This window comes from Lactuca virosa, chromosome 4 (genome assembly GCF_052849685.1).
Source record: "Lactuca virosa cultivar CGN04683 chromosome 4, Lactuca_virosa_CGN04683_v6, whole genome shotgun sequence".
Lineage (NCBI taxonomy): Eukaryota > Viridiplantae > Streptophyta > Magnoliopsida > Asterales > Asteraceae > Lactuca > Lactuca virosa.
Window position 1 is genome coordinate 128,227,091 of NC_136429.1, and position 13,336 is coordinate 128,240,426.

The following is a 13,336-nucleotide window of genomic DNA, read 5'->3' on the forward strand; positions in this document are numbered from 1 at the left end:
TGCCATTGTAAGGATACTTCAAATAAATAAAATTAAACAATTTTCTTTTATTTTAAAACTTTGCGGAAAAACTTATCCTTACAATCCACATGGAAAATTGTTGTTATCTATTCCTTAGCAATATATCATAACTTCTTAAGCAACTGCTCAAAATTCTGATGCGATCGAAATCCACCTTCGCGATCAGAATCAGCATATACTTCCTTTAAGATTTCTCTCTATTCTTTGATTCTTAAAACATCAACATGTGACCCAGTCACATCATGTAATGAGGATCTCAGAATAGAACTTAACAGAGTTAGATAATGGGCTCTACCTGATGTAGAGTCAAACTTATTGACTTTAACATCCTTAGGTAAATTTGGCAGCTTTGCAATCAACGCCCCTTCCTTTGGCAAAATAAACATATGGACCCTTTGGTAATGGGACTATCTCAGACTTAGCCTTTCTCTTTACCATTTGGTCAACCGGGTTGACTATGGCCAATCCCTTTCCATTGGGAAGAGAATGCTTTTTCTGGATTTCCAGTGTCACCATTGTCACTGTCCATAAATTTTTTTGGAAGTTGATCTTCTAATCAAATTTGCTTTACTATCGTTCCAAATCATTGCTGATTCAGCAGCACCAAGCAAATAGATATGATCATTAAGGTTCATGTCATAGTCTGTTTCATAGTAGTCCCAAAGGAACTCACTATGTGACTTAGAAAGTGATTGAACATCCAACTTTCTCAAGACTTTGACACCCAACTCTCCCGGCTTGTCAATATGTGACTTCATCTCTAAGATGTGATCACACATAGACCTTGCTTGCCATTAGGGCTTGAGTGACCTTGAACTTGTGGGTTAGGGAGAATAACTGGAGGAGGTGGAGGAAGAGAAGTATGACTTCCATGAGCCAAACTCGGGAAGTCATATTCATTAGGAAAGCTTGGTTTGGGAAGATCATTGTTGTCTAAACCAGACATCAACAATGGGAGAAATTCACGTAAAGTTGATTTAAGTCCTTAATATAACACCCAATATGATATATTAAGGCTAGGACCCAACAAACTATTTTATAACTTGGAAGAGGGATGCCGTAATCCAAGCTATAAAATATTTGAAGGTAGGTGAATGACGATTCACCAATTTCCACCAAGATAAACGAAATGTATTATTAGGTTTTAATTGGTTTTGAAACTCCTAGATTCTTTTGAGATTCATTGAACTTTTCAATGGCATGTTTCAATCTCGAGTGTGCCCTTCAGGTTTTGTGACTGGGATGCCGAGGATCACAAAACAAGGTGTGAAGTAACCATGCAAATATACTTGGTACCCTTAATATTTACCCCTCAATCGATGTGCCGGTTAACCACACACGCTCCAACGATACTATGATAAACATTAAGTTACCCTTTGCCTACCTTGTTAAGTCCAGGTTAGTGTGTCGGTTAACCACACACGCTCCACTAACAGCTTAAACAAAGTGCAAAGTGTAATTTCATGGATTAGCACCTTATTCACATTTTCCTAAGTAACTAAGATTGAGAATTTATAAGTGTTTAGTTACTTAGTATTTATCATTATACTTATAATGAAGGGAGAATTATAGTCCTTGTCCTACCCGTTCGGCTAACGACCCTCCACCGGCCAAGGAAGCGGTGAGTGAGAGTGGACACCCATTAAACTGTCATTTTATAGGCAGTAACCTTATACCCCCTTATAGACCGGCTTCGTGAATGAGGCCTACTAATGGTAAGACGACTTTATCTTATACATATCTATATAATTAAAATTATAATAATAGTATAAGGGTTGAATTTTAAACTTTTAAAATTCTAAGGTCTAGTTTGGAATTAAAGTATACGTGGGGGGTAACTTTACAAATTCCAAAACTTGAGGACAAGTTTTGAAACCTTTCAAAACTCTTGGATTTTTCATAACTTATGAGTTTAATTAAGGTTTAATGAAAAAAAAAATTCAAGTTCCATTACTTGAGGACAAGTTATGGAAGACATTAAATCATTTAATGATGACATTAAAAATAGTGACTCTTTTATTTTTCATAACCTATGAGACTTAATGACACTTTAAAAAGAAAAACTCTTCACTTTCCATAACTTGAGGACAAGTTATGGTGTTCATAAAAACCATTAATATCAAATATTCCAATTAACACAATAATCAAATAATTTTTCTATGATCTAGATTAAACTCATAAGTAAAGATAATTCACATCAACAATTTTCAAGAAATTAGATAATCATATAAACTAATACAAATCTTGAAACTTTGACAATTATCCTTTGAAGACTCTTGGAATTCATAACCTAAAGAGTTAATAAATGAGACATTTCACATCCATAACTTATGGAAGTTTCAAAACTCTTAAGATCATAACTTTAAAAAAAAACTTTTGAGTTCCAAAATTTTATGACAAAATTTGTAACTCCTTAAAACCATTTAGATCAAACTTTTAAAACAAATAAAATAATCATATCATTCTATCTTTTAATAAATTGACCTAATTCAACTCTTGTAGTAAAGTGACTCAAATTTTATAAATAATTAGTTTTTCATAAAATCAAGTAATTATCATAAAATTTGACAAACTTCATGTTTTTTTTTTCTTTTTTTTCCTTCAACTTGAAAAAAAAAATACATTTGCATCAAATATAATAGAAAACAACCCATGGATCTGATACCACTGTTGGATTTTAGTATACTACAACATCCTATGGTGCACATACAACCCTAAATACCTTGGATCTATGTTTTCTCTATTATACATGCAAATGGTTTCCAAGGCATTAAACCTATAACTAGCATGCATTTGACATAAACCATATAATATACTAGTTAGGGAAACATACCTTTTATGTGGCTTGAAGTCTTGATGTATTTGGCCTTAAGAGCTTAGCACCAATAGTATGAAATGCCTCAAATGGAATCACAACACACCTAGGACAAAGGTGGCTCTTGAGAGAGAATTCCATGCACCAAAACACCTCCATATTTCTCTAAGAAAAGAAGTGGTGATTTTGGCTATGGAGTAACCTATTTATATGTAGGATTCCAAGGGTCATGGGTATACCCCATAATCCATACCCATGGGTTTTATGATCCATGGTTCATGTGGCCCAACTTTTTATGTATCCATACATAAACTTGGTCCAACATGGATCATAAGCCCAACACATATAAATATAACTAAGTATCATAATTAGTCCCTATAGATTTAATTAGTCTCTTTTGATCACTAAATTAATTCCAAATTAATTCTTGATCGATACTAATTAAAACATATGATTTCATATTAATATATTATAACTTATAATATATTAATAAACCATAAATAACCTTCTCTCAAAAGTCCATCCTAACAAATTGTCCTGATGATATGCAACCCAAATGGACCATGCTACTCTCGGGTCAAGTACATACCAATAATAGTTATGGGCTTAGACATCTAATCCAACAAAGTATTAGGACCGAAACGGGTCGTTCGGTTCGCCTGACTGTACGACTGACGATTATTGATCTGTGCTTCCTTTTTCATCTTGAGATTAGAAGCTTTTTCAGAGCGAACATAAGGGGGGTTTTGGGATTTCCAAAACTCCTTTCTCTCATTGAGATTCTTCATGTATCTTTTGTTCCTCTGTCGTTTCTGTTCAGCAAGTTGCTCTTGAGTCAAGTGAATGTTGGCCTTAGGTTTCGTTTTCTTCTCAAGAGCTTCGGTTGTTGTTGATGACTCGCTGGTAGCTTTTAGTGGTTCGTTTGGTATGTATTTTGTACGACTTGTGCTGTGTTTATCAAAGCTTGAGGGATTATTGAGTGGTTCAGGAATATACCGTCCCTTAACTCTCCATGAAGTTTACTCTGACAGACCAACTGTTTCATCTGCATTATCGATGGGAGCGGACCAGAAGAAGTTATCACACCCTTCAGCAATATCTTTGTCAACCATTGATGTCAACTCTGCCGTTTGCTTCTTAGTTACCCCAGTGACTGCATACACTTGGTTTGGTGTAGTTTGTACCTTCTGATAGACAACGGCCTTTTTTGAGTTTCTTTGACTTGTCCTTTGACACCCGAGCGTATTCAACCGAATTTTCAGATATGAGGGGTTTTGCTGCTTCGGGTTCGCTCTTAAGAAATTCTGAACAATCAACCACATCTTCTACAGAGATTTCGCTCATCCCACTGTCCTCATCAAATTCAGAAGTGGTTTCTAAATTTATTTTATTTTCTGAACTCAATTTGGCGTTGGATGAGTCAAACTTCTGTATAGTCTCGGTCTTTCTTTTTAATTTATCGTTTTCGTCCAGTAAATTCTTAAGCATGCATTTATGTTCTTTAGACTCAATGAAAGATTCAATTTTGTCCAGTCCATATTTGTAGGTGACTGAAATTTCATCCGAGGACATTATAGATTCACATTCAGCAATGACTTCATCCTCCTTAAATTCAAGAAATGGCAAAATCATTTTATGAATCTGTTTTCCTATCTCACAATCTTAATGTAATTGAGTGATATTAGTATATAGGCGTTTAGCAATCAAACAGAAAACATTTCTTTGTTTCAAAAATTTCAAATTGTCTCTTTGCACATAAATAAGTTCATCCCTAGCCCTACTTAACTCTAACTCCTTCAGCTGAATCCACATCCTTCTTTCCTCACTCTTGGAAGACTCCCTGCTGAGTTGGTCAGTTAGGTTAGAATTAGCTAGGCGAGTTTGCATAAGACCGCAACTTAAGTTAGAAAACTTGAATTTTAATTCATTTAAGTCTTTTTCGTAGTTTGTTATTGGTACTTTATGAGATTCTAGAATAGTTTGTACCTTCTTGATCAACTGATCGCAATCGCTGATCTTTTCACTCATGGGCTTGGCAGCGAAACATTTGTCTTCCATGACCTTCGCTTCCTCATGCTTACTTTCGGTTGTAACCATTAAGCATCTCCCAGCCGACTCAACAACTCCTTCTCTCGCCACATATGCTCTTCCATGCGAGGGTCTTCGTACCTCTTCATCCTCAGAATCTGTAGACCAGACTTCCACTCCACCGAACTCATCATCAATAACGTTTTCCTGCACGATCAAAGCATTCATAGAAACTTTAGTAGCTTTCTTCTTCTTTATCTCCTCCAGCTTTCTCATGTAGTAAGCTTCGTCATCTTCACCATCCTTCTTCTCAGCCATCTTCCTTAGCATGCAATCCTTGACAAAGTGGTTCTTGCCATGATAGTAGTTGCAATCGTACCCAGAGTCTCCCACAAGCTTACTCTCCTTCTTTTCGTCATCCTTTTGAGTGGTGTTCTTCGGTTCTTCTTTCACCTTTTCAGAACTATAGCTTCCCTGCCAGTTTCGGTTCTTGTTGACCGGGAACTTTCTGCGAGCAAACTTCTTTGGGTTTGTGACCATCATAGCATATTCTTCGTTGGATAGATCACACTCTGACATATCAGATTCCTCCTCTTTGTCTGCTATATTCTTGCTTTTAGAAACAAGGGCCAGTGAACCCACACCCGAAACTACCTTCGCTTCCTTTGTCACCACGCTTTCATGAGATTTGAGAATACCCATCAGTTTCGCCAGTGAATATGATTTAAATTGATCATGAGCCTTCACAGTCGAAACCACCGCCATCCATTCGGGCCTTAATCCATTCATGAAGGTAACATTTTGTTCAATCACCTTCCTTTCAATGCCATGCTTCATCATCTTACTGAGCAGATGGTTGAAGCGATCGAATGTATGAACAAGCTTCTCTTCAGGTTTTTGTTCGAAAGCACCGAACTCAGAGAGCAAAAGGGTTTGGATCGAGTGCTCTAAATCTTCATCGGTTGAATATAATTCTTTCAACCTATCCCGTATTTCTTTAGCTGTTGTGCATGAACTCACCAGACGAAAAGTATCGGATTGCAATGCGAATCGGATCATCCTCATGGCTTTAACGTTGCATAACACCTTGTCTTTTTCGTCTTGAGGGATCTTATCTACGTACGCCAAGAGTTGGTTATACTCTTTTTGAGTCTTGACCGTTCGGTTTGTTCCAGAGTGAACAAACGGACCCAATGTTATTGCTTCCCAGATTAAGTAGCCATTGTCTTCAGATCCAACTACATAGTCTTCGAAGTGATGTGCCCACACTTCATAATCTTGAGTATAGATAATGGGAATCCTTGTAGTGGATCCTATACTGTTGGAGATGTTGATTGGATTGATCTGAGAGTCATCGTGAGACATGATGAACTTTTTCTGTTAGAATCAGACTTGTAACGTTGAACTTAGGGTTTTATCAAACACAAGAGATACCGTCGACAAGAAGAAGACAACTTCTATATATTGATAAAAGCGGAAACCCTAAAGGATTCTTCAAACAGAAGAGATGCGTATGTATTACACAGTCTCCCGCTCTGATACCAATTGAAGAGAATATTACGCTATAGATCGATAGATTCCAAGCAGAAAAACAATTCTAATCAAGTAAAGAACACAGGAATGGATCAAATGATGTCGAATGATTAATAACTCACACCTCAGAAGAGCTCGATGAAGAACTTCGACTGTAGAGGTGTGTAAGGGTTACAATGCAAAAGCTATTAATGAGATCGATAACCTAAAAGCTATACATGCATGCACAATATATATGCTAACCCTAATAGTAGTCCACGGTTGGACAGACCCAAATCGGGTAAACAAAATGGACTATTAACCGAGCCCAAAGACGCAACACTTAGACCCAACACAAAGTATGATGGCACGACATATCCTGATGAGCACATAGACACCTACGAATGGACAATGACATCACTACGGATGGATAAGAGGTTCACCTGCACCTACTTCCCGGTCACACTATTAGGAAACGCTAGAAAGTGGTTCAAGGCACTACGTCCAGGAAGTATCTCCAACTTTGAACAATTGAGGTGTCTTTTCCTCAACAATTTTATGTAATTAAGGAAAATAAAAGGATATGCCAGCTCCATTATGGCATGCAAACAAAAAGAGGGAGTTTCCATCTGAGCGTACTATGACCGGTTTACCCACGCAACTCTGTGCGTCCGCGGTCATGAAGAGTTTCTAGTCACAGGCACTTTCGCCCAGGGGTTACTCCCAGGCCCCCTGTCGAGGAAAATGCAAGGAACAATGCCAAAATCTAGGGACGAACTGAAGTATAGGATCGAAAAATACCTCAGGAAAATCGAGGGAGAAGAGCGCAAAGAAGCCAATCTAAAAGCTGTATCGAACGTATACCTCAAATAAGAATCAACTGACTCCCACTCCCGCCATAGTCAAAAGGAGCGTCATGATGGAAATCACGATAAGCATAACATACATTCGAGACATTAATCCAACAGGTTTCTCCCATTCGTCAAGGATGAGCCCAGGAGCCATATGCCGAAAGTACATACTATGGGAAAAACCCCTCAGCTGGTGGAAAAAGAATAAAGGAAGTACTGTGAATACCACAAGAGCAAAACACATGACACCGGAGAATGCACGATCCTCAAAAGAGAAGTAGTGGACAAGCAATTGAATGGAAACCTCGCGGAGATCGCGAAGACCCTACGATCAAAATTCGAAGCCAGACAAAAAGAAGGGCGAACCTGGAAGGAAGAGAATAAACAACCAGTCAAAAAGGAAGAGATCTTCACAATCGTGAAGCCCCAGAACAGAACCATGCACCAATCGGAAAACAATAGCATTGATGCCCTACTTGCGGTACTTTGAACATAAGTTTCTCACCTGGAGACCCGCGAACGCCCAACTGGGACCCCATAGACCCAATCATAATTTCTCGCTTACATCCAGCAACATCAGATCTGGCGAGTCTTGGTCGACGGTGGCAGCAGCATCGACGTCCTCTACGAGCACTGTTTTGAACGACTCCCGACATCCTGGAAAAAAAATCTAAAACCACCGACCCGAGCCCCACTCATCAGCTTCACAGGACACAAGTTGTGGCCGCTCGGGACCATAAGCCTCCGATTGATAATACTCAGCCATGATGGGATAGAAAAGGTAAAAAGGATAATCGAATTCTCAGTTGTAAAACACAGTTCCGACGACGATATGATCCTTGGGCGGCCAGCCCTTTTCCAGCTCCAAGCCATCCCATCAACAATACATGGTACCGTAAAATTTAGGATGATGAACGGTTCGGCAACAGTGACCTCCCTCAACCCACGAACAAAGCAACAATGGGAGATCGCCGCCTGGGCTACCGTGCACATTCCAAGAAGGCGGCGCACAACAATAATCACCACCCATATCCAAGACAGGAGAAAAGTCGCCACCCCCACACAAACAGCTCGGGGGAGCAGCGAGGGTAAGTAACTACCCCAGAAAGGAAGATGTCTTCAGGAGACCCACCACAACCGTAAGGGCCCACAACTGGTAAAGGCTTCTTTCAAACGACATCTAGTCGGGAACCTCGCAAACAACAGAGGCAACATCGAACCACAAAGAAGCTAAAGGGTCATAATAACACAAACACGCATGACGAACAAGACGAACTCATCCATGGATGATAACCAGGTAACCAGAACCGGGGAATGGAGAAAATTGAAGATCGTCCTCCAAAAGACGGCCAACCCAAAAACAACCAACCATGGTCCGCGCCCGTGCACGAACGCTGAAGAGCCCGTGGAGAGGAGCCGCCAAGGGACACAAACCAAGAAAGATCAAGAAGAAGAATTCGCTCTGATAGCCTAGGAGCCCCAGAGCCCAAACCAATAGGCTTAGAATGAGGGAGGGGGGAACCCAGGGAATGAGCTATGTGATCAAACTCCTAATGGATAATCACGCCCCAACGAACCATCGCAGGAGCTAGGCCAAGTATAGCATCAACTATCCCGCCCCTGATACCTATCTAATGATGTAGATGTCTCTAAGACACTAGAAAATATGCAATGAAAAGTTATGATTTGAAAAATACGCGTATTAACATGCATTCATACAAATATCAAACAAAAACGGACTGATCATCCACGCCACTTACATGAAACCATTGAAAAAAATAGAAAGCCTAAAAGGTTCGCAACCTTTCCCTAATATAATCCCACTTCTGGCTAAGGACGGTGAGAATTAGGATGCGGGATAGCTAGAGGCTATGAAGGGTCATAACCTTCGCCTCGCAACAAAAAAAATATCTAAGCATCAAAGCCCTTGGATGACAACCCTGGCACGAATTAGATAATCAAACTCGGAGACAGGGCCCCAGGAACCCAAAACTCCGGATAAAAGTCTAAAAGGAAAAAGAGGGGAAGAAAATAAAGGGAAGTAACCAAATGCCTAACCATCACTTAACAGAGAAAATTTCCTGCCAATCTCTCACCTAATACAAACTTAAACAGGAACAACAACACATAATAGCATTCTTGGGATTGACCAAGGTCCAGGAAAGAACTCAGCCCCGGGGTGGCCAACATAAACCCCCCAAGAATCAAACCAAATAAACCACAAGTAAATCACAAGAAAAGTACAAAGTTATGTTTTTTCAGAAAAATAAAACAAATTGCCCACCGAACAGAACCTGGGCTTAGAAAAAGGCCACGTAGGGCCATCAAAAACAAATAACAAACATTGTCAAAGTTGTTCACCAAATAAAAGTCATTCAAAAGAATTCATTGTTTGAATTTCACCAATCAAAGGTGATGCGACCTTGGCTCCGACCACCGGCTCTGAGGATGTGGTCATGCATTGGAGGAATCTGCAAAGTCACAACAAGCAAGGCCGTCAGCCGTTATCCGGGAGGAGGTCCCGGGAAAATGCTTTGACGGTCAAATCAGTGGGAGATATCCAGGTGAGATTAATGAGAAATGGGATAGATCACTTACTTCTAAAGCGGGATAGAGGTCCTTTTATACTGAGGATCCTCATTGTTCCATAAAGGAGACAAAGACTATAGTTCCGACAGGATCTGTTACTCTGATTGTCTAACCATGTCCTATGTTGTGTCGGGGCCAACAATTGGCTCAGGCGATAATGCTCTGAGCATACTCTTTGTCACCTGGAACTGTTATATTTTTCATGTAGCGGAGAGTGCCCTTGGCGGGGCTGGACCTCACGCGCGGGCTTTCCACCCTGAGGGAACGCCCGGGGGCTGGAGCCCTACTGGGGCGGCCATGATGGTATTGGCTAAGCTAACTGAAGAGTCCTCCGGCCCGGGGCTCTACTATAGGCATGTGCCAGGAGGCACGTCATCAAGTCCCCTAGTCCAGTAGTCATAGTGTCTGCTAGCTAGCAATGATGTTCAGGACTTAACTGCCACTACACGTGTCTGGAACTCGTTCGTTCGTCGCTTCGATTTTGGTGATGTGACCGCCTATCCTTTCTGGCGGTTACGTCACTTGTGTCAGGGTTTTGAAAGGTCCCGCCTCCCATCTCCTTTCTTATATCCTAAAAGAACCCTTCCGTCTTTCCCTCTTTCTTTCCGAACTTCGTCCTCCTTCTCTTTTTTATAGTTTTTTGCTATGGCGACTTCAGCTGGTCTTATCCCAAATTCTTCTGAGTTCAAAACTTTGCAAGAGATGTACGGTTTGTCTCCGGCCGACGCGGTGGAGTTCCCGGTTTCCGGTGCCGTGATCACTTCTCCTCCCTCTGGGAAGGTCAACGTTTACATGAAAACGCTCGACGCCGGTCTTCGTTTACCATTAACTGAATTCTAGGAGAAGCTCCTCCGTCGTAATGGGTGTAGCATCCAAATGTTGACCCCCAACGCGATTCATAAAATGGTGGCCTTCGAGATGATCTGTCGAGCCAATGGCATTATCCCAGATTTCTTCTTCTTCAAGTACTTCTTCCGGTTTGGGGCCACCGGTGACAAGTACACATTTTCTGCTTGTCGTGGAGGTCATAGCCTTGTTCCTAACAGCAAGATGTCGAAGAACCGGCAGGAGAAATGGTTATGGGTTAACTAAGAGTTACTCAGTCGGGGGCACTTCCGGGAGAATAATTTTTCGAACGTTACTCCAATGTTGTTTCCCCATAATCAAGCCACTCTGACTTCTTGAAGACTCTCCAAGTGGATGATGATGGATTATCAGAGATCTTGCTTACCGGAGTTGGGATGAGTCCGAGTTGGCGTGCCCGTGGCGAAATACCGGTTTTCTTCACCGTGTCCAACGGTAATGTTGTTGTTCCCCTGCTCCATATCCCCCTTTTTTAATAAACGTATGACCGACTATCATGTTTGCAAGTACTGAGTGTTCTGTTTCCATGGATGATGTCCTCCAGAAGCGGTACCAGGGGAAGTTGGAGCATCGTGTGATGGATCTGCATGAGACCCTTCATCCGCCCCGTCGGCTTAGCCAGCCGTCGGCCTCTATGGCTCGGCCTTTGGGGAGTTCTTCGACGATGGAAAGTGGAACGACTCCGATCATTCCCTTGTCGACTGCTTTAGTCACCCGGCCTTCTGAGGATCCCTCAGGTGAACTGGTTGAAGATAGCAAGGAAGGGATCGTCTCGGGTGTACGTCGTGTCATGGTTAAGCGGAAGGTCGTCCATGCTATTGATGAACCTTCTCCAGGAAGTGGGCCTGGCCAGATCGGGAGGCACGTCATGCAGAGGAGTGGATTTGCACGTCTGATTTCCTCGATCTCTTTCGATCCTGGTGTTGTGGTGGTGATACTCGATGATGACGTTCAACAGGGTTTAGGCTGTGTACTCATGCAGCGTGGGAAGGTGATAGCTTATGCATCCCGACAACTAAAGACACATGAGGTGAATTATACCACCCATGATCTCGAATTGGGAGTTGTGGTCTTTGCTTTGAAGATTTGGAGGCACTACCTTTACGGTACAAAGTGCACCATTTTCACTGACCACAAAAGCCTCCAACACATACTGAATCAAAAAGAGTTAAACATGAGGCAACGAAGATGGGTTGAGCTACTAAACGATTATGAGTGTGAAATCAAGTACCACCCAGGCAAGGTTAATGTGGTAGCTGATGCCTAGAGTCGAAAAGAATACTTGAATCGTCGTGTGAAAACTCTTTCGATAACCATTCAATCCCATCTATTCTCGCAAATCAAAGAAGCTCAGTTTGATGCCATGAAGACAGAAAACATAACAAGCGAAGCGTTACGTGGAATGGAAAAGAATTTCGAAGTCAAGGAGAATGGAACATGTTATTTCATGAACCGAATTTGGGTCCCTAAACTTTGGGGATTCAGAGAGGTAGTCATGAATGAAGCTCATAAGACACGATACTCCATCCATCCGGGTTCAGATAAAATGTACCTGGATATCAAACAACATTATTAGTGGCCTAACATGAAGGCGGAAATTGCCACTTACGTTAGCAAGTGTCTCACTTGCGCTAAAGTGAAGGTAGAATATCAAAAGCCCTCGGGACTATTACAACAGCCGGTAATACCCGAGTGGAAATGGGAAAGGATTACCATGGGCTTTGTGACCAAATTACACAAGACAACTGATGGATTGGATGCCATATGGGTAATAGTCGATAGGTTGACAAAATCCGCTCATTTCCTGCCGATAAAGGAGTCATACAAGATGGAACGATTGACTAGAATCTACATCAAGGAAATTGTGAGACTCCATGGAGTGCCAATATCTATCATCTCAGATCGAGATAGTAGATTCACTTCACGCTTTTGGCAATCACTTCAGAAGGCTATGGGAACACAACTCGACATGAGCACTGCTTACCACCTACAGACGGATGGTCAAAGTGAGCGAACCATTCAAACGCTTGAAGATATGCTTCGAGCATGTGTGATAGACTTTGGAAGGTCGTGGGATACCCATTTACCTTTAATTGAATTTTCATACAATAACAGTTATCACACACGCATCAAAGTTGCCCCTTTTGAAGCATTATATGGGCGTAAATGTAGATCACTGTTGTGTTGGGCTGAGGTAGGTGACACTTAGCTAGCAAGAGGACAGACACCAAACAACGCTTTAACAGGGCCAGAAATCATACGCGAAACAACAGAAAAGATAGTTCAAATCAGAGCTCGAATTCAAGCATCACGAGACCGAAAGAAGAGCTATGCTGATAAACGGTGAAAACCCCTGGAATTTCAAGTCGGGGATCGGGTATTATTAAAGGTCTCTCCCTGGAAAGGGGTGATTCGTTTCGGGAAACGGGGAAAACTAAGCCCACGATACATTGGGCCATTTGAGATACTTGCCCGAATCGGTCCAGTGGCCTATAGGCTGCAACTACCTGCTGAGCTCAGCAACGTACACCCCGTGTTCCATGTTTCCAATCTGAAAAAGTGCTTATCCGACGAAACTCTTGTCACCCCAATGAAGGAAATCGAAATCAACGAGAATCTCCTGTTCATCGAGGAACCAGTTGAAATCATGGACAGG